The sequence below is a fragment of the Scyliorhinus canicula genome, unplaced genomic scaffold (assembly GCF_902713615.1).
Source record: "Scyliorhinus canicula unplaced genomic scaffold, sScyCan1.1, whole genome shotgun sequence".
In the NCBI taxonomy this organism is placed as follows: domain Eukaryota; kingdom Metazoa; phylum Chordata; class Chondrichthyes; order Carcharhiniformes; family Scyliorhinidae; genus Scyliorhinus; species Scyliorhinus canicula.
The window spans coordinates 33,661-56,285 of record NW_024055496.1 but is presented as its reverse complement, the minus strand read 5'-3'; the positions used below and the strand labels follow the sequence as shown (position 1 = coordinate 56,285).

Genomic DNA, 22,625 nt, shown 5'->3' with positions numbered 1-22,625 from the left:
TAAATGATGTTAATTCCTGTGCTACCCAACCAATTGGAAAGTCAACCCCAACAAGTGTAATCAAAGGGTTGGTCAACTTTGTATTGGATGTGAATTGCTAAGTCTTTGACATCTTCTGGATTATACACAAAAGCTTGTTGAAAGGGTTAATTTTCCTGCAGAGACAAAAAGGGCGGACAGTGGGTGGATAAATTGGAATGATGCCATTTGCATCTCTAAACGTTTTTCATATATGTCACTCAAATGGACTGGGAGTAAAAGTTGGATTGCTGCCAAATTCCCGTTATCAAATGTTCTAGAATTATGTGTTCTTTTGGAATATAGATTTGCTTTTAATCAGAGTTTTGTTTTTAACAAAACAACTTCCTCATTGTCTGAAGTTTTAATTTCCAGGCTAATTTTAAACATTTATTTTAAAATATCAAATACAATAACATATTGAATATATGACTGAACCAATCTTGCGCTGAATCTTGGTTTTCTGCAGATGAATTCATCGATTCTGTTAAAGGAGGCACAACTAACAAGATATGTTAATTTCTTAATTTTCTTTTATAAATTTAGATTACCCAATTATTTTTTCCAATTAAGGGGCAATTTTAGTGTGGCCAATCCACGTAATCTGCACATTTTTGGGTTGTGGGGGCAAAACCCACGCAGACACGGGGAGAATGTGTAAACTCCACACAGACAGTGACCCAGAGCCGGGATCGAACCTGGGACCTCAGCGCCGTGAGGCAGTTGTGCTAACCACTAGGCCACCGTGCTGCCCTTAATTTCTTAAAATTAATAAAGCAACATTCAAAATAATGACAGTTTTCTCAAGTTGACAGTTCTTGGCAACTTTTTAGCGATACGTGAGTTATCCCATATCCCTGTAGCCAGGAGGCGGGCCTTCATCGTAAGAGTCCAGTGTGTAATCATGAAATCGGAAACTCGCTAAATGGTCGTCTTCGCAAAATAGTCGTCTTCAACACGAGAAAGGAATCTTCTGGATTTATTTTTTTAAGTGAGTGTAAGGGCTGGATTTGTCATTAATGGAGGAGGAGAGGCAACGATTAACGTGTCTTTGTTAGCAGTTTAGGTTTCGGACTGAGGTCATGGTAGGATCAAGTTTAAAGCTGCAGACAGTTCTGGTTTTAAACCAGTGACAAAAACAACTCCAAGCTGTTTGGTGCTTAATGGGCTAAGTTGTATTACACTTTGTTTGCCATTAGGCTCATCGCTTAACTGAACAGGCTTTTCTTGTTTAAAAATCTCACAGTCTATTAAAACTGCCATGAGAGGCTTTTGGATCGGGGCCAGCAGCATTTTGTGGTCGGTCTCAGAATAAGATAATGGTTTGTTCTGGGTTTACAAGTTTGAACTTCTCTCCAAATTTCATCATCATATGGTTGAATACATGATTCTAAACATGTCCATTTTTCTTCCACTGTACAAACATCCTGCATTTCAGATAAATCCTGCAATAAGGTGGTTACTCCCAATTTGTAAATGTGACTGGATTCCTGATGCCATTGAGAGGCACAAAGGGAGGCAGCTTCCCTTGCTGCTTGGTCCGCAAGAGCATTTCTTCTTGCTTCCATAGTGTCCTCATGAGTAGGGGCTTTACATTTTAGAACTGATACTTCTTTTAGTAAGGCCATAGCTTCTAGAAGATCTTGTACTTCCTTTGCATTTCGCATAGGTGTACCCGCTGTTGTGAAAAATCCTCTTTTTCTCCCCAGATGGCAAAAATCATATGCTACTCCAGAACCATATCTGGAGTCAGTATAGATGTTAGCAGTTCTATCTCTTGCCATACGGCATGCTTCTGTTAGTGGTTTTAATTTGGCCTGCTGAGCTGATGTACCTGGGTTCAAACTTCCTTCAGCTAATACTTCGTATGGGCTTGTGACTGCCCACCCAGCATTTTTGATACCCTTGTCAATAAAAGAGGAACCATCAGTGAACAGGATTAAATCTAGGTTCTGCAGTGGCTCTTCCTCTACTCAGCGTACTTCTTCCATTTCCTTGATTATTTTCACACAGTCATGCCTTTCTCCCTCCCCTCCCTTTTGTTCCTCGGGAAGCAGGAGCAAAGATGATGGGTTTACAGGACTGGCTTTGCGTAAATATAGGTTGGGAGCTTCCAAAACTACTGTCCATCTAGCTGATGTAACTTGTGACACTGTTCCTGGATAGTAGAGAATGGATTGAGTGTGGACATTTAATGGTTAACTTTTGGTTCAGGACAAGCCCTGATGTTGCCATTACAGCTCGACATGTGGCTTCCATGGCTCGTAAACAACTGCCAAATGCTAGTGCCACATTGACATGTTTAAGGGAATAGTATCCAACCGGTCTTAGCTGATCACCATGTTCCTGAGCTAGTACTGCAGTCATGTAACCATCTCTTTCATGAACAAACATGGTAAAAGGTTTTCCGTTGTTTGGAATACCTCAGGCTGGTGCTGAACACGGGGTCTTTTTCAAATTCAGAAATGATTGTTTTTGTTCAGAATTGAGTTTAACTCGATCTTTTGATTTTCTGTTTCCTTTTAAAATATCATTCAATGGCTGGCATAACTGAGTATAAGAATCAATCCAATTTATGTTAAAATTACAGAGTCCCAAGAAAGATCTGACTTCCTGTACAGTTGAGGGTTATTTAGCTGCTTTAGAACATAGAACGATACAGCGCAGTACAGGCCCTTCGGCCCTCAATGTTGCACCGACATGGAAAAAAAAACTAAAGGCCATCTAACCTACACTATGCCCTTATCATCCATATGCTTATGCAATAAACTTTTAAATGCCCTCAATGTTGGCGAGTTCACTACTGTTGCAGGTAGGGCATTCCACGGCCTCACCACTCTTTGCGTAAAAAACCCACCTCTGACCTCTGTCCTATATCTATTACCCTTCAATTTAAGGCTATGTCCCCTCGTGATAGCCACCTCCATCCGCGGGAGAAGGCTCTCGCTGTCCACCCTATCTAACCCTCTGATCATTTTGTATGCCTCTATTAGGTCACCTCTTAACCTTCTTCTCTCTAACGAAAACAACCTCAAGTCCATCAGCCTTTCCTCATAAGATTTTCCCTCCATACCAGGCAACATCCTGGTAAATCTCCTCTGCACCCGTTCCAAAGCTTCTACGTCCTTCCTATAATGGGGCGACCAGAACTGTACGCAATACTCCAAATGCGGCCGTACTAGAGTTTTGTACAACTGCAACATGACCTCATGGCTCCGGAACTCAATCCCTCTACCAATAAAGGCCATCACACCATAGGCCTTCTTCACAACCCTATCAACCTGGGTGGCAACTTTCAGGGATCTATGTACATGGACACCGAGATCCCTCTGCTCATCCACACTACCAAGAATTTTACCATTAGCCAAATATTCCGCATTCCTGTTATTCTTTCCAAAGTGAATCACCTCACACTTCTCCACATTAAACTCCATTTGCCACCTCTCAGCCCAGCTCTGCAGCTTATCTATGTCCCTCTGTAACCTGCAACATCCTTCCGCACTGTCTACAACTCCACCGACTTTAGTGTCGTCTGCAAATTTACTTACCCATCCTTCTGCTCCCTCCTCTAGGTCATTTATAAAAATGACAAACAGCAACGGCCCCAGAACAGATCCTTGTGGTACGCCACTCGTAACTGAACTCCATTCTGAACATTTCCCATCAACCACCACTCTCTGTCTTCTTTCAACTAGCCAATTTCTGATCCACATCTCTAAATCACCCTCAATCCCCAGCCTCCGTATTTTCTGCAATAGCCGACCGTGGGGAACCTTATCAAACGCTTTACTGAAATCCATATACACCACATCAACTGCTTTACCCTCGTCCACCTGTTCAGTCACCTTCTCAAAGAACTCGATAAGGTTTGTGAGGCATGACCTACCCTTCACAAAACCATGCTGACTATCCCTAATCATATTATTCCTATCTAGATGATTATAAATCGTATCTTTTATAATCCTCTCCAAGACTTTACCCACCACAGATGTTAGGCTCACCGGCCTATAGTTACCGGGGTTATCTCTACTCCCCTTCTTGAACAAAGGGACCACATTTGCTATCCTCCAGTCCTCTGGCACTATTCCTGTAGCCAATGATGACCTAAAATCAAAGCCAAAGGCTCAGCAATCTCTTCCCTGGCTTCCCAGAGAATCCTAGGATAAATCCCATCAGGCCCCGGGGACTTATCTATTTTCACCTTGTCCAGAATTGCCAACACTTCTTCCCTACTCACCTCAATGTCATCTATTCTAATAGCCTGGGCCTCAGCATTCTCCTCCACAATATTATCTTTTTCCTGAGTGAATACTGACAAAAAGTATTCATTTAGTATCTCGCTTATCTCCTCAGCCTCCACACACAACTTCCCACCACTGTCCTTGACTGGCCCTACTCTTACCCTAGTCATTCTTTTATTCCTGACATACCTATAGAAAGCTTTTGGGTTTTCCTTGATCCTACCTGCCAAAGACTTCTCATGTCCCCTCCTTGCTCGTCTTAGCTCTCTCTTTAGATCCTTCCTCGCTTCCCTGTAACTATCAAGCGCCCCAACTGAAACTTCACGCCTCATCTTCACATAGGCCTCCTTTTTCCTCTTAACAAGAGATTCCACTTCTTTGGTAAACCACGGTTCCCTCGCTCTACCCTTTCCTCCCTGTCTGACTGGTACGTACTGATCAAGAACACGCAATAGCTGTTCCTTGAACAAGCTCCACATATCCAGTGTGCCCAACCCTTGCAGCCTACTTCTCCATCCTACACATCCTAAGTCATGTCTAATGGCATCATAATTGCCCTTCCCCCAGCTATAACTCTTGCCCTGCGGGGTATACTTATCCCTTTCCATCACTAATGTAAAGGTCACCGAATTGTGGTCACTGTCTCCAAAGTGTTCACTTACCTCCAGATCTAACACCTGGCCTGGTTCATTGCCCAAAACCAAATCCAAAGTGGCCTCACCTCTTGTTGGCCTGTCAACATATTGTGTCAGAAAACCCTCCTGCACACATTGTACAAAGAACGACCCATCCAATGTACTCGAACTATATCTTTTCCAGTCAATATTAGGAAAGTTAAAGTCTCCCATAACAACTACCCTGTTACTTTCGCTCTTTTCCAGAATCATCTTCGCCATCCTTTCCTCTACATCTCTAGAACTATTAGGTGGCCTATAGAAAACTCCCAGCAGGGTGACCTCTCCTTTCCTGTTTCTAACCTCAGCCCATACTACCTCGGAAGAAGAGTCCCCATCTTGCACCCTTTCTGCCACCATAATACTGTCCTTGACTAGCAGCGCCACACCTCCCCCTCTTTTGCCCCCTTCTCTGACTTTACTAAAGCACCTAAACCCCGGAACCTGCAACAACCATTCCTGTCCCTGCTCTATCCATGTCTCTGAAATGGCCACAACATCGAAGTCCCAGGTACCAACCCATGCTGCCAGTTCCCCTACCTTATTTCGTATACTCCTGGCATTGAAATAGACACACTTCAAACCACCTACCTGAACACTGCCGCCTTCCTGCGAAGTCAAATCTGTGCTCCTGACCTCTCTACTCTCAATCTCTCGCACCCCAAAACTACAATCCAGGTTCCCATGCCCCTGCTGAATTAGTTTAAACCCTCCCAAAGAGTACTAACAAATCTCCCCCCCAGGATATTGGTGCCCCTTAGGTTCAGATGTAGACCATCCTGTCTATAGAGGTCCCACCTTCCCCAGAAAGAGCCCCAGTTATCCAGAAATCTGAATCCCTCCCGCCTGCACCATCCCTGTAGCCACGTGTTTAATTGCTCTCTCTCCCTATTCCTCGTCTCACTATCACGTGGCACGGGCAACAACCCAGAGATAACAACTCTGTTTGTTCTCGCTCTGAGCTTCCATCCTAGCTCCCTAAAGGCCTGCCTGACATCCTTGTCCCCTTTCCTACCTATGTCGTTAGTGCCAATGTGGACTACGACTTGGGGCTGCTCCCCCTCCCCCTTAAGGACCCGAAAAACACGATCCGAGACATCACTTACCCTTGCACCTGGGAGGCAACATACCAAACGTGAGTCTCTCTCGCTCCCACAAAATCTCCTATCTGTGCCCCTGACTATTGAGTCCCCAATTACTAATGCTCTGCTCCTCTCCCCCCTTCCCTTCTGAGCAACAGGGACAGACTCCGTGCTAGAGTCCCGCACCCCATGGCTTACCCCTGGTAAGTCGTCCCCCCCACAAGTATCCAAAACGGTATACTTGTTACTCAGGGGAACGACCGCAGGGGGTCCCTGCACTGTCTGCTTCTTCCCAGTCCCTCTTACAGTTACCCATCTATCTCCAGTCTTTGGTGTAACTACTTCCCTGAAGCTCCTATCTATGACCACCTCTGCCTCCCGAATGATCCGAAGTTCATCCAGCTCCAGCTCCAGTACCATAACTCGGTCTTGTAGGAGCTGGAGCTGGCTGCACTTCCTGCAGGTAAAATCAGCAGGGACACTAACAGCATCCCTCACCTCAAACATCCTGCAGGAGGAACATTGCACTACCTTCCCTGCCATCCCACTAATTTCAACCAAGTTCTGGTTAACAAATATAAAACAAATAAAAAAATAATAATATAATATAGCACTTACCTGCTCACCCCAATGGGTCTTATTATTAGGTTAGAGGAGGAGGGCGGGTGGGAGACACTACACGTGTAGTGTCTCGGGTATCCTCTCCACCACAATTTATTGGCTAGGAGAAAATCCTTCCCAGAAGTCCGCGGGTCGTACTTCCGGTTCCCGCCTTATATTATCTTTGCTCCCACTGGCACCCCGCCGCTCTCAATGTGTCCCCTCCCGCTCTTATCAATGTCCCGGCTGTCTTACCTCTCGCGCTGTTTTCAATGTCCTGGCTGTCTCTCCTCCCGCGCTGTTTTCAATGTCCCGGCTGTCTTACCTCTCGCGCTGTTTTCAATGTCCTGGCTGTCTCTCCTCCCGCGCTGTTTTCAATGTCCTGGCTGTCTCACCTCTCGCGCTCTTTTCAATGTCCCGGCTGTCTCACCTCTCGCGCTGTTTTCAATGTCCCGGCTGTCTCACCTCTCGCGCTGTTTTCAATGTCCCGGCTGTCTCTCCTCTCGCGCTCTTTTCAATGTCCTGGCTGTCTCTCCTCTCGCGCTGTTTTCAATGTCCTGGCTGTCTCACCTCTCGCGCAGTTTTCAATGTCCCGGCTGTCTCTCCTCTCGCGCTCTTTTCAATGTCCTGGCTGTCTCTCCTCCCGCGCTGTTTTCAATGTCCCGGCTGTCTCTCCTCTCGCGCTCTTTTCAATGTCCTGGCTGTCTTACCTCTCGCGCTGTTTTCAATGTCCCGGCTGTCTCTCCTCTCGCGCTCTTTTCAATGTCCTGGCTGTCTCTCCTCTCGCGCTCTTTTCAATGTCCCTGCTGTCTCTCCTCTCGCGCTCTTTTCAATGTCCTGGCTGTCTTACCTCTCGCGCTCTTTTCAATGTCCCGGCTGTCTTACCTCTCGCGCTGTTTTCAATGTCCTGGCTGTCTCTCCTCTCGCGCTGTTTTCAATGTCCCAGCTGTCTCTCCTCTCGCGCTCTTTTCAATGTCCCAGCTGTCTTACCTCTCGCGCTCTTTTCAATGTCCTGGCTGTCTTACCTCTCGCGCTCTTTTCAATGTCCCGGCTGTCTCTCCTCTCGCGCTGTTTTCAATGTCCTGGCTGTCTCTCCTCTCGCGCTGTTTTCAATGTCCTGGCTGTCTTACCTCTCGCGCTCTTTTCAATGTCCTGGCTGTCTCTCCTCTCGCGCTCTTTTCAATGGCAGCTGTTCTGTCCTGAGTAAGTTCCCTTTTGCCTTTGGAAATTTTCTGACCCAAGTAAACAACTTCTTCCTGGGCAGTTTGTACTTTGGTAAAGCTAACTTTGTGACCATTAGTACTGAGGTGGTCCAAAACCACCTGTAGATCTTTCTCATGATCATCTTTATTGATGGAGGCTATCAGAACATCATCTACATACTGGATAATGGTGGAAGACAGATCAGGCAGTTGCCTGAGATGATTCTGCAGAGCCATGTGGTAGGTAGTTGGGCTATTGTGAAAACCTTGTGGTAGTCTAGTCCATGTGTACTGTTGCTGATTAACTGTAAAAGCAAACAATGGTTGTACTTGCTTAGCTAGTGGTACTGACCAGAAGCCATTTGCCATATCCATGACTGAAAACCATTGAAGGTCAGGAGTTAAAGAGTTAAAAATTGTAGATGGATCTGCCACTAAAGGAGCTTTTCTGACAATGAATTGATTTGCTTTTCTGTGGTCAATAGTAAGGCGCCATGTGCCATTAGTCTTTTTTACAGGCCTGTTTGATGAACTGTGAATGCACACTAAAATACCCCTTTCTTCAAGTTGTTTTATTATAGGTAGAAAGCCTTGAATTGAAGTTCTATTAATAGGGTATTGTTTGGTATAAGATGGAGCAGATCCCATAAAAGTGACTGGTTCCATTTTCAAAAGACCACAATAATTTTTGTCAATTGCCCAAATTGGATGATTTTGTATTTCATTTTTTTGATGTGTCTAATGGACCAGGTGATTTTTCCATTATTGAAATTGAGTGAAGAATTTAGTTGTGATAAGATGTCCATACCTAGAAGTGTTTGTGTTACTGGACCTACCCATATTGATGTCATCAGTTGATGTGGTCCAAATTCTAAAAGCAGTGGTTTAGTCTTCCGAAGAGTAATAGAATCTCCTCCTGCAGCAAAAGCTTCAATTTTTCTGCAGTTAGGGGAAAGAAAGCAGCATTCTGTTCAGTAACACAGGTAAGTTCAGCTCCAGTGTCAAATAATAAATCGATATGAATACCTCCCACTCTTAGTGAAATATATAGTCCATCATTTTTCTGTTCCACGAGTGCATGTAGAGAAAAATGGAGAGAATCATCAAGAGTGGGGTTACGTCGTTTTTTGAATTATCATACAGAGAACGTCTTTGAGCTGGAGGACAGTTGTTTAACATTTCATTCACAGTATTGTCGTCATCGTATATGTCCCTACGTGGGTAAGGCTCCCCCAACATGGAAACAGCTGGGAGGGTCTAGAATCCCTGTACGCAAGTCTGGGTGCATCTTGTTTGTGTGCGTTACGTGATTGACCACGAGGTGGAAACGTATTGTAGTGAACATTGTCTACTTCATTATCATCTCGCGAATCCATCCGTTGTTTGATAGCATGTAGCCATCCAGTGTCCGACTCTACCGCAGAAAAGACATTGTGGTATTTTTTGACCTGATTTTAATGGAGCAAGGGTACATGTTTGCCCTGACGCTTGTGGCGAAATTGTAGTTACTGCTGATATTCCTGTAGACGCTGCAAAAGCCGCTGCTGGAGCAGCAGATAACATAGGCTGAAATTGAGCAATGGGTAACATCGGCTGAACTTGAGCAAAAGGTACCATGGGCTGCATTTGAGCAGCTGCAGTGTTTAAGATTGCCTGGTTGTGCAAATCACGATCTATCTCAATGCATCGCTAACTATGTCGCGATATGTACCGACTGTGGCCCAAGCCGGTAAAACCAAATTCAAGGCAGCAGAAACTTCAGGTTTAACACCGGCTAGAAAAGCCGTTTTAAATGGACTTAAAGTGCTTGTGTCCCATGTGTCAGTTTCATGTCCGAGTGTCATTCCGGAGTGTTCTATCCAAGTATGTAAAAATCTTTCCTCGAAATCCTGAACATAGAACATAGAACAGTACAGCACAGAACAGGCCCTTCGGCCCTCAATGTTGTGCCGAGCCATGATCACCCTACTCAACCCACGTATCCACCCTATACCCGTAACCCAACAACCCCCCCCTTAACCTTACTTTTATTAGGACACTACGGGCAATTTAGCATGGCCAATCCACCTAACCCACACATCTTTGGACTGTGGGAGGAAACCGGAGCACCCGGAGGAAACCCACGCACACAGGGGGAGGACGTGCAGACTCCACACAGACAGTGACCCAGCCGGGAATCGAACCTGGGACCCTGGAGCTGTGAAGCATTTATGCTAACCACCATGCTACCCTGCTGCCCCCACATCTTCATTATATTTTGAATGCAAGATGTGATCTTAGACCAATCAATTCTCGAGGGGCGAAATTTTAATAGCCAATTTTTGATTGCCAGCCAACCAGCTTCTAAATTTAGCAAATCCTCTTCGAGGGCAATTTCTACCTCTAGTCCAAGAGTTGCACTGGCATGAATGCCTACTACAACAGTCAGAATTTGTACTCCATCAAATGGGTGGAGATGATAAACGGGTTTTAATCTGTGAAGTTGATCCCATGTGGTCATACCACCCTTTTTAGGGCGTTGAAGATCTTTGGACCAATTGTCAGTTTTTTCAGGGTCTGCTGGTTCATGAATCCAATGGTGGTCAAATACGTTTTTCGTGACAGTTTCACCTTCCTCTTCTACTTTCTTGCTTCCAACTCTAATCCGTTTGCATTTTAAAGGGGCTAGTCAAATTAATTTAGTATTTTGCATTGTAGGAAAACGTGTTGCATCACTATCTTCATCTGATTCAACTGGCAAATGAATTTTAGATTTTAATTTAGTCCTGACACTTGATCTCGGCTGTGCTATTGCCAATTGGGCTGCTTGCTGAATTTGAACTGTTTGTTCAGCTGCTTGTTGAATCTGAGCTGTGCTTTGGTTTAAATTATGAACTGCATGACTGTCTATCAGGATTTTGCAGTGTCCTTTTAAATTGTTCATTTCTCCTTCTAAAACACATCTTTCTTCGATTAACTTGCAATTTTCTATTTCAATTCACTCAGTTTTTGATGGCAACTGTTGGTATTTTGACTTAATTTCAAGAACTTTATGTTGCAATTCCTCAATTTGAAAAGATAGTTGCTGGACTTTAAAGGATTTGTTTTCCAATCCTGTTCTAATTTCATGATAATGCTCAAGTTTGGATTTTGCATCGCGTAATTCCTCAACAACTGCAATCAGTTGATCTTTAATGGACTTAAGCTCAGGATCACTTTTATTTTTAATAGTTATTTCTTGCTGTCTGCATATTTGTCCCATAATTGCCAGGGACCATTTTGCACGTTCTGCACCATGCAATCGTGTGTATTTTCCCCAATGCCCTCCTGATATTGTCGAGGGACGACTGTCCTCTGGGGATATCATATTTTGATTCAATTTTTCTTGAGATTTCACATGGTCTAAATTGTCTACGAATGAAATGATCCAAAATCTCCCAATATATCTTCAATAGAAACATCTGGTCCTGCACTACCTCACTTGGACGTTGTGGGAGTAGTTCTCCACCATTTGAAGGTCCTGAATCTATTTTGGGACTCATGTCCACCATAAACGCAGCCTTACACCTAATTGTTTGGTGGTCAACTTCCTTTGTGTATCTGTGTACACTACCGTGACTATTTTTTTTTTTCAGTCCCTTTTTATTTCAGTTTCAACGACCGGCACCTGATTGATTTAGCACAGTCTATGAAAATATCCTTTCCAGGGGTTGAAGCACTGATTGATGCGGCTTTAAGACTTTTAATGGGTGAAAAAGATGTTTATTACCCCAGTCTAGCCGTTTGTCCTTGGATCTTCTGTCCTCGTGGGCCTCCCCCGATTATTCCCGAAGGTTCCTGAACCTCTCCGATTTTGTCCGATCTCCTTTCAGAGCTCCTCCCCTTTTGCCGAACTACGCCAGGTTGTTAGATCTACCCTGCGGTTTTAGCAGCACATTGCGATTACTAATACTCAGTAGAAATTTAAGTTAAAACTTCTCAGGTGCAAATAAGAATCTGCTTCATTTGTCTCTACTGATTACAATTGAGAGTCATTTAAATTCTTATTCACTAATAAGTCCAGGCAGCATAGGACTCACAGGGAGGCAATCTGTACACAATTCAACTTTCAAACAATCACAGAAATGATTTTCTTGTTCAGGCAAACATCTCGCAATAACTTCAGAAGTCAAACTCAGAAAGTGAAATATGAAAAAAAAAACAGACACAGCGAATATTTAAGTCAAAGTATAGACTGATTCCGGAAAGAGAGAGAGATGGCCGAAAATCCATCATGGTTATACCAAATCATAGACTTTAGCCATCTATCTACACCCCAATGTAATTCTAATTGGTTTGGATTAACATCAAATAAGTTTGATTTGAGGGTTAGTTGTCACTCATTAATAGGCAACATTAACCTAAAATGCATTCTTGTATGAGCTTATGGAATGCGATTCGGCTTCCTTATCGCAAGCTGCTTGAACTGGATTCTTGCTGCGGACAATAGCACCTTTAGGTTCCTGCCCCGTTGTGACGGAGCCTGCCCTGTCCTTGGTCACGTTATCTTGCAAATGTATTTGTTAGCTGAATAAGAATGCTGTTTTAATTCATCAGTTTCTGTGTTCTGTTGAAGCTATGTTTTGAAATGCTGAATGTGTGTTTTGAATTGACCTGAGGTTATGAGTGAGTTTTAAAATGGTATTTAATAGACTCGGGGCTTAATGCTAAATAGCTATCTTCTACCTATAGAAAATAGCTGCCTCCTACACGCTCCCACGTATGGGCGACACGGTAGCACAGTGGTTAGCACGGTTGCTTCACAGCTCCAGGGTCCCAGGTTTGATTCCTGGCTTCGGTCACTGTCTGTGTGGAGTCTGCATGTTCTCCACGTGTCTGTATGGGTTTCCTCCGGGTGCTCCGGTTTCCACAGACCAAAGATGAGCAGGTTAGATGGATTGGCCATGCTAAATTGCCCTCAGTGTCCAAAAAGGTGAGGTGGGGTTATGGGTTAGGTTGGAGATATGGGCTTAAGTTGCTCTTTCCAAGGGCCGGTGCACTCGATGGGCCAAATGCTCTCCTTCTGCACTGTAAATTCTATGATTCTGTTTCAGTGTGAACTCGCTGGTGTTTCTGCAGATTCTGTTTACTTGTAAATCTTTTTTCACAGTCAGAACATTTAAAAGGTTTCTGATCAGTGTGAACAAGTTGGTGTCTAGTCAGATCGGATGACTGAGTGAATTTCTTCTCACACACGGGGCAAGTGTACGGTCTCTCCCCAGTGTGAACACGCTGGTGTTTCAAAAGCTGGGATGACTCAGTGAATCCCTTCCCACACACGGAGCAGGTAAACGGCCTCTCCCCAGTGTGAGTGCGTTGATGTATCGTTATACACCTTTTACTTTTCAAGCTCTTCTCACAGTCAGAACATTTAAAAGGTCTCTTATCAGTGTGAACACGTTGGTGTGTCCGGAGGTTCGATGACTGAGTGAATCCCTTCCCACACACGGAACAGGTGAATGGCCTCTCCCCAGTGTGATGGCGTTGGTGGAACAGTAAATCATTTCTGCTTTTAAAGCTCTTCTCACAGTCAGCACATTTAAATGGTCTCTGGTCAGAGTGAACCTGGCGGTGAGCCCGGAGGTTTGATGAAGCATTAAATCCCTTCCCACACACGGAGCAGGTGAACGGCCATTCCCCAGTGTGAGTGCGTTGATGTATCAGTAAATCAGTTCTGCTTTTAAAACTCTTCTCACAGTCAGCACATTTAAAAGGTCTCTCATCATTATGAACAAGTTGGTGTTTCAGGAGTTCGGATGACTGAGTGAATCCCTTCCCACACACGGAGCAGGTGAATGACCTCTCCCCAGTGTGAGTGCGTTGATGTATCAGTAAATCAGTTCTGCTTTTAAACTTCTTCTCACAGTCAGCACATTTAAACGGTCTCTGGTCAGTATGGACAAGTTGGTGTGTGATGAGGTTGGATAACGTAGTGAATCCCTTCCCACACAAAGAGCAGGTAAATGGCCTTTCTCCAGTGTGAATACGTCGATGAGTTTCCAATTCAGATGGGTAACTGAATCCCGACCCACAGTCCCCACATTTCCACGGTTTCTTCATGGTTATCGACAGGTTATTAGTGTAGGTGGGATGCAGATTTGAGGTCACTATCAGATCAGCCGTAATGTTATTAAATGGTGGAACAGGCTCACGGGGCTGAATGTCCTATTGCTGCTTCTTGATTCCTTTGGTGCAAATGTCCTTATGTCTCTCCAACTTGGATCATCAGTTGAAGCCTGAGTACAGTGTCTCCCTGATGTAAATGCTGCAATATAATTTCATGCTTTGTGATTGGTTAAAGCTCAGTTCCAACTAACTGTGGAAAATTACTGAGATGTCTGTGTCTCGGTGCTTTTCAATCAGTCATTTTTGAAATGTTTTCCAAAAGACAAAACAGACAAACATTTCTCCATCTACGTTGAAAGGCCGGTCCTGATGAATCAAGTGACTCTGTCAGATCTCGTCATGATGTTTCTGTAAAAGGAGATTACATTGAAATATTGTGAATATATAAGACACAAACAAGCCATTCTGTCACAGATTCTGCTGAAATGAAAACAAAATGAAATTAAAATCGCTTATTGGCACGAGTAGGCTTCAATGAAGTTACTGTGAAAAGCCCCGAGTCGCCACATTCCGTCACCTTTCCGGCGAAGCTGGTACGGGATTTGAACCGTGCTGCTGGCCTGCTTGGTCTGCTTTGAAAGCCATGGAATTAGCCCAGTGAGCTAAACCAGCCCCTGCTGTCAATACTCGGCACACATCTCTGACTGTCCCACCTATCAAATATCAGCCTTTCAGCTGATTTTCGATTCCATTTTCTCTCATGTGCTTGTTCCGTTTCCTTTTGAAAACATCTCAGCACTTTCCTCAACTCCTTTCCATAGTAATGAGTTGCACATTCTGAACCTGTGATAAATAATTTTTTCCGTATTGTCCCCTTGGATCTATTCGTAACTACCTTGTATTTATGACTTGTTGTTTATTGAAATGAAATTAAATGAAAAATCGCTTATTGTCACAAGTAGGCTTCAAATGAAGTTACTGTGAAAAGCCCCTAGGCAGCTGTTCGGGAGGTTGGTACGGGAATTGAACCGTGCTGCTGGCCTGCCTTTACTGCTTTCAAAGCCAACGATTTAGCCCAGTGTGCTAAACCATGACCACTCTCTCACATCGCCCCCCCTCCATTTAATCTTTCCTGAGAGCTGTAATCTCTCATGTCACAAAAGTTATCACTGTCAATGCAGGGTAGAATTCACAAGGAGACAAACCTTTCTGTTGGGTTCAGTTTGTTGTGTGCAAATTCTCCATTTCTAACCCACTGTAAAAGGAGTTTACAAAAGCCATCACTGTCAGTCCAGGATAGAAATGCTGAACAGGCAATTCTAGTTTCTCTGGAACATTTTTTCCTCTCTTGTTCCCCCAAAGCTGTAAATCCCCGTCCCACACACTCTCCCTCCTCCCTGGGCTGAAATCCAAACCCATCTCACCATCTGCACCATTTCTTTCCTCCACTCCCAGTTTTCTCCCTCCCTCTGCCTGGGTTCAGTTCTCCAGCTCCTGTCTGCAGACTGACAATAAAATCAATGGGTCTTAATTGGGAGTTTGGGGCCTCCAGCGGGTGTTTGTGAATCCTCCCCGCCCACCTGCCAGGGTTTCCTTCCTTCCCACAGATCAGAGTCTTCATTGATTTGAGTGCAAAGTGTGAGCTCTTATTTATTATCCCCCCTCCCCCATCCTGTGATGTGAACCACCCTCCAGTGTGTGAAGCAGGATGGTGCCCGTTAACCTGGGCCTGTTCCCGGGAGGGAGGGAGAAGCTCTGCAGCTGCAAACCAGGGAGCTGACAATGATGGTGAAGGGTTTGCTCCAGCTCACAATGCCCGGGGACTGATTGACGGCGGGTTCGGACCAATAGAAAGAGGGGACGGGCCTGGAAGACCAAACAAGAACGGCTGGTCCTCCAGCCAATCAGAGTGAATGGGAGGCGGAGCAAATCGGGGTTCGCACTCCCTCCGCATGCACCCCGCCAATCACTTTGTCCATTCGGACCTGTCTCGGGGAAAAGCCCGAGCAGCTTTCGCCGGTTCAACTGCTGTATCCTAGCTTCGTATTCGGAGCTTCGGGCTACACGGAGTGTTTATGAAGCCTCCTGACCCATCCGCCGGCTCCATCCCTCCCTCATGCCTCACCCGATCAAATTTGACCGGTTGAGGATCCCACCCTACCGCCTGAATCCAGAGTTGTCATCGGTACTACACACCATTCAGAGCGGGGAGAGACCCTACTCATGCTTCTGTGGAGACAAGGACACCACGATAGCACAGTGGGTAGCAATGTCGATTCACAGCTCCAGGGACCTGGGTTTGATTCCCGGCTGGGTCACTGCCTGTGTGCACTCTGAACTTTCTCCCCGTGTCTGTGTGGGTTTCCTCCGGGTTTTCCTGTTTCCTCCCACAAGTCCCAAAAAACTTGCTGTTTGGTGATTTGGACATTCTGAATTCTCCCTCTGAGTACCCGAGTAGGCGCCGAAGTGCGGCGACTAAGGGATTTTCTCAGTAACCATTGCAGTGTTAAAAGCCTATTTTCGACACTAATAAAGTTTATTATTCAATTGATCGTCAAATGTGGACAGGCACAAGGACACCAGCAGCATGCTGAAACCGTGGAAATAGGAACTGGTTTAGCACAGGGCAGGCCAGCAGCGTGGTTCAATTCCCGTACCAGCCTCCCCGAACAGGCGCCAGAATGTGGCGACTAGGGGCTTTTCACAGTAACTTCATTTGAAGCCTACTTGTGACAATAAGCGATTTTCATTTCATTTTACATGTGGGGACTGTGGGAAGGGATTCAAGTCCCCATGTGAGCTGGGAACTCATCACCGCAGTCACACCGGCGACAGACCATTCACCTGTTCTGAGTGTGGGAAGGGATTCTCTCAGTTATCTGAGTGAGGATTTACCAGGATGTGGGAGCCGAGCTGGTGAGGAAGTGAGCAGCCTTTAATAAGGTTCAGGCTGCTCTATATAAGAAAGGAGTTTGATTGGGGTGGTACACCCGGCAAAGCTGCGGGTTACAAATGTGTCGAAAGCCTTCCATTTCGAGACACTGGAGGAGGCGAATACCTTTATTGTAAAGCATGGACTGGGGTCCAGTTATCTGTATTGGACAAGGGGGGAGGGGGGCGATGGCACCCGTTGGAAATTGAGTCTAGTTAGAGACTGCATTCTGAAGTCTGTTTTATCCTCGAAGTAGGCAATATCGTTGTTTTTATTTTCTTGTTGTCCTGAGAGGAACTGCCCTGTCAGCAGTCAGCTGGTGAATGGGAGTGAGATGTTGGGGGGGGGGGGGGGGGGGGGGGGGCTGCAGCTGGTGAACCAGTTTTAGCTGGTTCAACAAGCTCAGCATCTGGGCCGGAGCCCCGGGGGAACGTTGGATTCAATTTTAGTGTCCAGATGAGGCGTTGGTGAAAAATGGGGGAGGGGGTTAGTTTGCTGATGATGACTATAAAACTGTTTTTGTTTTACTCTGAAGATGTGTGCGCGTGGTGGCCATCTTGGGTGGACCCTTGGCCCGTACTTTTTGAAGATTTGCTGGATAATCCCTCAATGTGGAAATGGCTGATTCCGTGACGGGGGCTGGTGCAGAGACCCTTGATTCAGCTGCTCACCTGGAACGCCAGGGGATTGGGTGGACCAGTGAAGGTCAAGGGTTTTCGCTCACCTAAAGAATCAAAATGCTGGTGTGGTGTTCTTGCAGGAGACTCATTGCGGGTTAGAGATCAGACCAGACTGCGGAGCGGTGAGCCAAGTGTTTCACTCGGGCTTTGACGAAGGGCTCGATATGCTGCAATTCTAATCAATAAACAGGTCACGAGTATCATTGTGGACACTAATGGGAGATACGTGGTGGTCAGTGGGTCATTGGCAGGTACATTGGTGGTGTTGGTGAATGGCTAAGCCCCTAACTGGGACGATGTGGCATTTGTAAAAAAAATTGTTGGTATCCATCCCAGACCTGGATACACATCAATCAATGCTTGGCGGAGACTTCACCTTGTGTACTGGATTTGGAAATGGACTGGTCCAAGCCCATTCAACCGCTATAAATACACAATAACGGAGTGGAATCCGGACGGACCATCTGGCATGACCCAGGCACCGGAAACGACAACAGCGAACCTGGAAAAAAGATAAATAAATCTGTTCCCATCAGTAGATTGTAAAAGAATTATGGGACACAGATTTAAGATTGTGAGCAAGATCTACAGGGAGGATATGAGGAAGAAATTTTACAGAGTGAATGATAATGATATGGAACTCAATGCTGACAAACAAAGGTCGATAATCTCCAGGTCCTGATAACTCGAATGGTGCTGTCAGAATTGGGTGTGAGGATTGGTTGTGAGTTTCCTGTCTGCGAATTACTTTCTAAGTTCCTGTGAAAGATGGTTACAAAGGCATCACTGTCAGTCCAGAAATAAAATTCAGGAAAGATAAACATTTCTCTTGGTTTGAATTTGCTGTGTGTAAATCCTCCCCTACTAACCCCCTGTAAAAGGGTTTCCAAAATTACTCACTGTCAGTCCAGGGTAGAAATTCACAACATTCTCTCCTCCTGCTCCCTGGTCCAGGATAACCGCTCATGCCCCCCCCCCCCCCCCCCCCCCCCCCCCCCCCTCCCGCTGCACACTGACCATCTTGTCATCAGCAGTCCCCTGATTTGAGGGTGATGTTGACTCATGATTGTGAGTTTCTGCCCTGGGTCTTCATGTGGCTGAACAAAGCCGCAGAGTTTTGGACACATGGGACAGGATGTCTAATAAGACAGTGAAATCCGGAGAGCAGGATTGGCTTCCTTTTCTTTCTGTCTCTGCCACCACTTTGCATCATCAATAAGACATTGGGACTGAAAGACTAATCCAGTTTGATGGACAAGTTGTCTCCATTCTGAACAATGGGGAACAAGCCCCTCCCACTCATTGAAACATCGCCCCGACAAAGATGAGAAATGCACATGCTAGTAAGGCTAGTATGATATGAATGGGAGTTAATAGTAGTGTACCAAGTACTTGCTACCCTGTTGAAACTGAGGTTTTAAGGTAGTCAGTGCTAGGTTTTCAAACAGTGACAACAGCTTTATAAAGATAATTTGACGATCTCTCAAATTTGTTAGAATTCTGGCGGTCAATATTTTTGTTACAAAATGGTTACCAGATCAGCAGTAATGTACTTTGCACCAAATGGGCATCGAATAACCATATGTACATTAACGAGATGGTTGCAACAGCACTAAATTCAATGTGTGTAGATTTGGGATTGAGTGAGTCAGGTGTGAAGAGGTCTTGTTGAGAAAGGTGGATTGAGCAGGCAGCCAGCAGAGAAATTGCGCAAATCAGAGATACCAGAGGCACGTTGGAAACAGAACCAGAGAGGATTAACAAAACCTTCAAGGCCTTCTACCAAGAGCTGTACACCTCAGAGCCCCCAACGGGGAAGGCTGGGATGAACCGGTTTCTTGACGGACTGGACATACCAGTTGTGGGAGAGGGCAGAAAACGGGATCTGGAAGCACCACTAGCACTGGGAGAGATCATGGACAGCATTAGCTCCATGCAGGCGGGGAAGGCGCCGGGACCGGACGGATTCCCGGCGGACTTCTACAAAAAATTTGCGACAGCGCTGGCCCCGCACCTGCGGGAGATGTTCACAGACTCGCTAGCTAGGGGCACATTGCCACCCACGTTAGCACAGGCCTCAATCTCGCTGATACCTAAGAAAGACAAAGACCCAACGGAATGTGGGTCATACAGACCCATATCTCTGCTGAATGCAGACGCCAAAATACTGGCCAAAATCCTAGCCAAGAGGCTAGAAGACTGTGTACCTGAGGTGGTCACAGAGGACCAGACGGGCTTTGTCAAAGGTAGACAGCTTACCGCGAACATCAGGCGCCTGCTGAACGTGATAATGACCCCCTCCGGGGAGAGAACACAAGAGGTGATCGTCTCCCTGGACGCAGAAAAGGCCTTCGACAGAGTCGAGTGGAAATACCTCATAGAGGTACTGGAGCGGTTCGGGCTTGGAACAGGGTTCACCGCTTGGGTAAAGCTCCTGTACAACGCACCCATGGCGAGTGTACAGACCAACAATACCAACTCCCAATACTTCCAGCTGCACAGGGGCACCAGACAAGGATGCCCACTGTCCCCGCTGCTGTTCGCACTAGCAATTGAACCGCTAGCAATCGCGCTCAGGGCAGCAAAAAATTGGAGGGGGATCCGAAGGGGAGGTAGAGAGCACAGAGTCTCACTCTATGCGGATGATCTGCTCCTCTATATCTCGGACCCACAAAGCAGCATGGACGGAATCATCGCGCTCCTGAAAGAGTTTGGAGCCTTCTCGGGCTACAAACTCAACATGAGCAAAAGTGAGATCTTCCCAGTACACCCGCAAGGGGGGGGGGGGGCAGCACTAAAGGGGCTGCCGTTCAATCAAGCCCGACATAAATTCCGCTACCTGGGGATCCAAATAGCCCATGACTGGAAAGGGATCCACAAATGGAACCTCACCAGCCTGACGGAGGAAGTTAAAAAGGACCTGCAAAGATGGAACACACTCCCGCTCTCCCTCGCGGGGAGAGTTCAGACGATCAAAATGAACGTACTGCCCAGGTTCCTCTTCCTGTTTAGATCCATTCCGATCTACATCCCCAAGGCCTTTTTCAAAGCGCTGGACAAACTCATCATGGCGTTCGTATGGGGGGGTAAAAATGCTAGGATCCCAAAGAAGGTCTTACAAAAAACAAAAACCAGGGGAGGGCTAGCCCTCCCGAATCTACAATTCTACCACTGGGCAGCAACAGCCGAGCGAGTAAGGGGATGGATCCAGGAGCCAGAGGCTGAGTGGGTGCGTGCGGAGGAGGCCTCCTGCATGGGAACCTCCCTCCGGGCCCTCGCCACGGCAGCACTCCCATCCCCACCCAAAAAACACTCCAGCAGCCCAGTGGTGACAGCCACCCTCCAATCCTGGAACCAACTGCGGCAGCAACTTGGCCTGACCAAAATGTCGAACAGGGCTCCCATCTGCAACAACCATAGGTTCACACCAGCACTGACTGACGCCACCTTCAAAAGGTGGAGGCAGGACGGGGGGACACTGACAGTCAGGGACCTATACACGGACGACAGGATCGCAACACTGGACGAACTGACAGAGAAGTTTCAGCTAGCTGGGGGGAACGAGCTACGGTACCTGCAGCTCAAAAACTTCCTACGAAAGGAGACAAGGACGTACCCACAACCGCCACGACAGACACTACTGGAAGACCTACTGGACGCAAGTATCCTAGAGAAAGGGAACTGTAGTGACATGTATGACCGACTGGTAGATAGGGACGACACCGTACTGGACGCAACAAGAAGGAAATGGGAGGACGACCTGGGGATGGAGATAGGGTGGGGACTCTGGAGCGAAGCACTGCATAGGGTCAACTCCACCTCCACGTGCGCAAGGCTCAGCCTGACGCAACTAAAAGTGGTACATAGAGCCCACTTAACAAGAACCCGTATGAGTAGGTTCTTCCCGGAGGTGGAAGACAGATGTGAACGGTGCCAAAGAGGCCCGGCCAACCACGCCCACATGTTCTGGTCTTGCCCCAGACTCGTGGAGTACTGGACAGCCTTCTTCGAGGTTATGTCCAAAGTGGTGGGAGTGAGGGTGGAGCCATGCCCGATAGTGGCGGTCTTCGGGGTTTCAGAACAGCCAGATCTATTCCTGGGGAGGAGGGCGGACGCCCTTGCCTTTGCCTCCCTGATCGCCCGCCGTAGAATCCTGTTTGGCTGGCGGTCAGCAGCACCGCCCAGAGCTGCGGATTGGCTGTCCGACCTCTCGGAATCTCTCCAAATGGAGAAAATCAAATTTGCCATCCGAGGGTCGGACGACGGCTTCCACAGAACGTGGGAGCCATTCATGCAACTGTTCCGGGACCTATTTGTGGCCAATGTACAAGAGGAAGAATAGTCGGGGGAAGGTAGCGGGAGGGGCTACAGGTTCGGTACGGGGGTTCGATGGCTAGCTAAGGCCCAAAACCAAACTAAATAAACATGTTGGGGGGGGGGGGGGGGGGCGGGCACAGTTACTACTACGAAGATGCTTACCTGTAAATATGTATGTTAATTTTTGCGTGTTTGTTTGTTGTTTTTTTTCTCCTAACAATTTGTAATTTGTTCAATATAAAATATGAAAACTGAATAAAAACATTTATAAAAAAAAAAAAAAAAAAGAGAAAGGTGGATTGTCCTGGGGAAGCCTTTCCTGCCACATTCCAATAAAGATGGCGCCCGTTAACCCGAGCCCAACATGAGGAGCTGCAGTTCCGCTCGGTACAAACTGGGTGCAGTAAACTCTTTTCCGACGTTTACGCCTCACAACAGCTTTACACAACGTTTCCGCCCACCCCCGCCATCTCTCGCTCCCTCCATATTGTTAAATGTCTCTCACCAATTCCGGATCTGAAAAAGACCCCATTCAGCATCGCCATTATCCACACTGCGCATGCTTCAATCACAGCCTGACCCCGCCCCTCATTCACTCCGATTGGTTGGAGGACCAGCCGCCCTCACTCGATCCTCACGTCCCGCCTCCGCTTTCTATTGGTCCGGAGCTGCCGTCAATCACCCGGGCATTGTGACGGTGACAGATGGTGAGCACAGTAAGAAGTCTTACAACACCAGGTTAAAGTCCAACAGGTTTGTTTCAAACACGAGCTTTCGGAGCACTGCTCCTTCCTC

The 22,625-nt window shown here is 46.5% G+C and overlaps 1 long non-coding RNA gene across 1 annotated transcript; it reads right to left on the bottom strand.

The window, feature by feature from the left end:
• Window positions 1-14,251: 14,251 nt before the first annotated feature.
• Window positions 14,252-22,415, bottom strand: LOC119960279. Its single transcript, XR_005459358.1, has 3 exons — window positions 22,336-22,415; window positions 17,890-18,272; window positions 14,252-14,309 (listed from the first exon to the last, which is right to left on the bottom strand). It is a non-coding gene; the product is annotated as an uncharacterized LOC119960279 (long non-coding RNA).
• Between the last annotated feature and the right edge of the window lie 210 nt (window positions 22,416-22,625).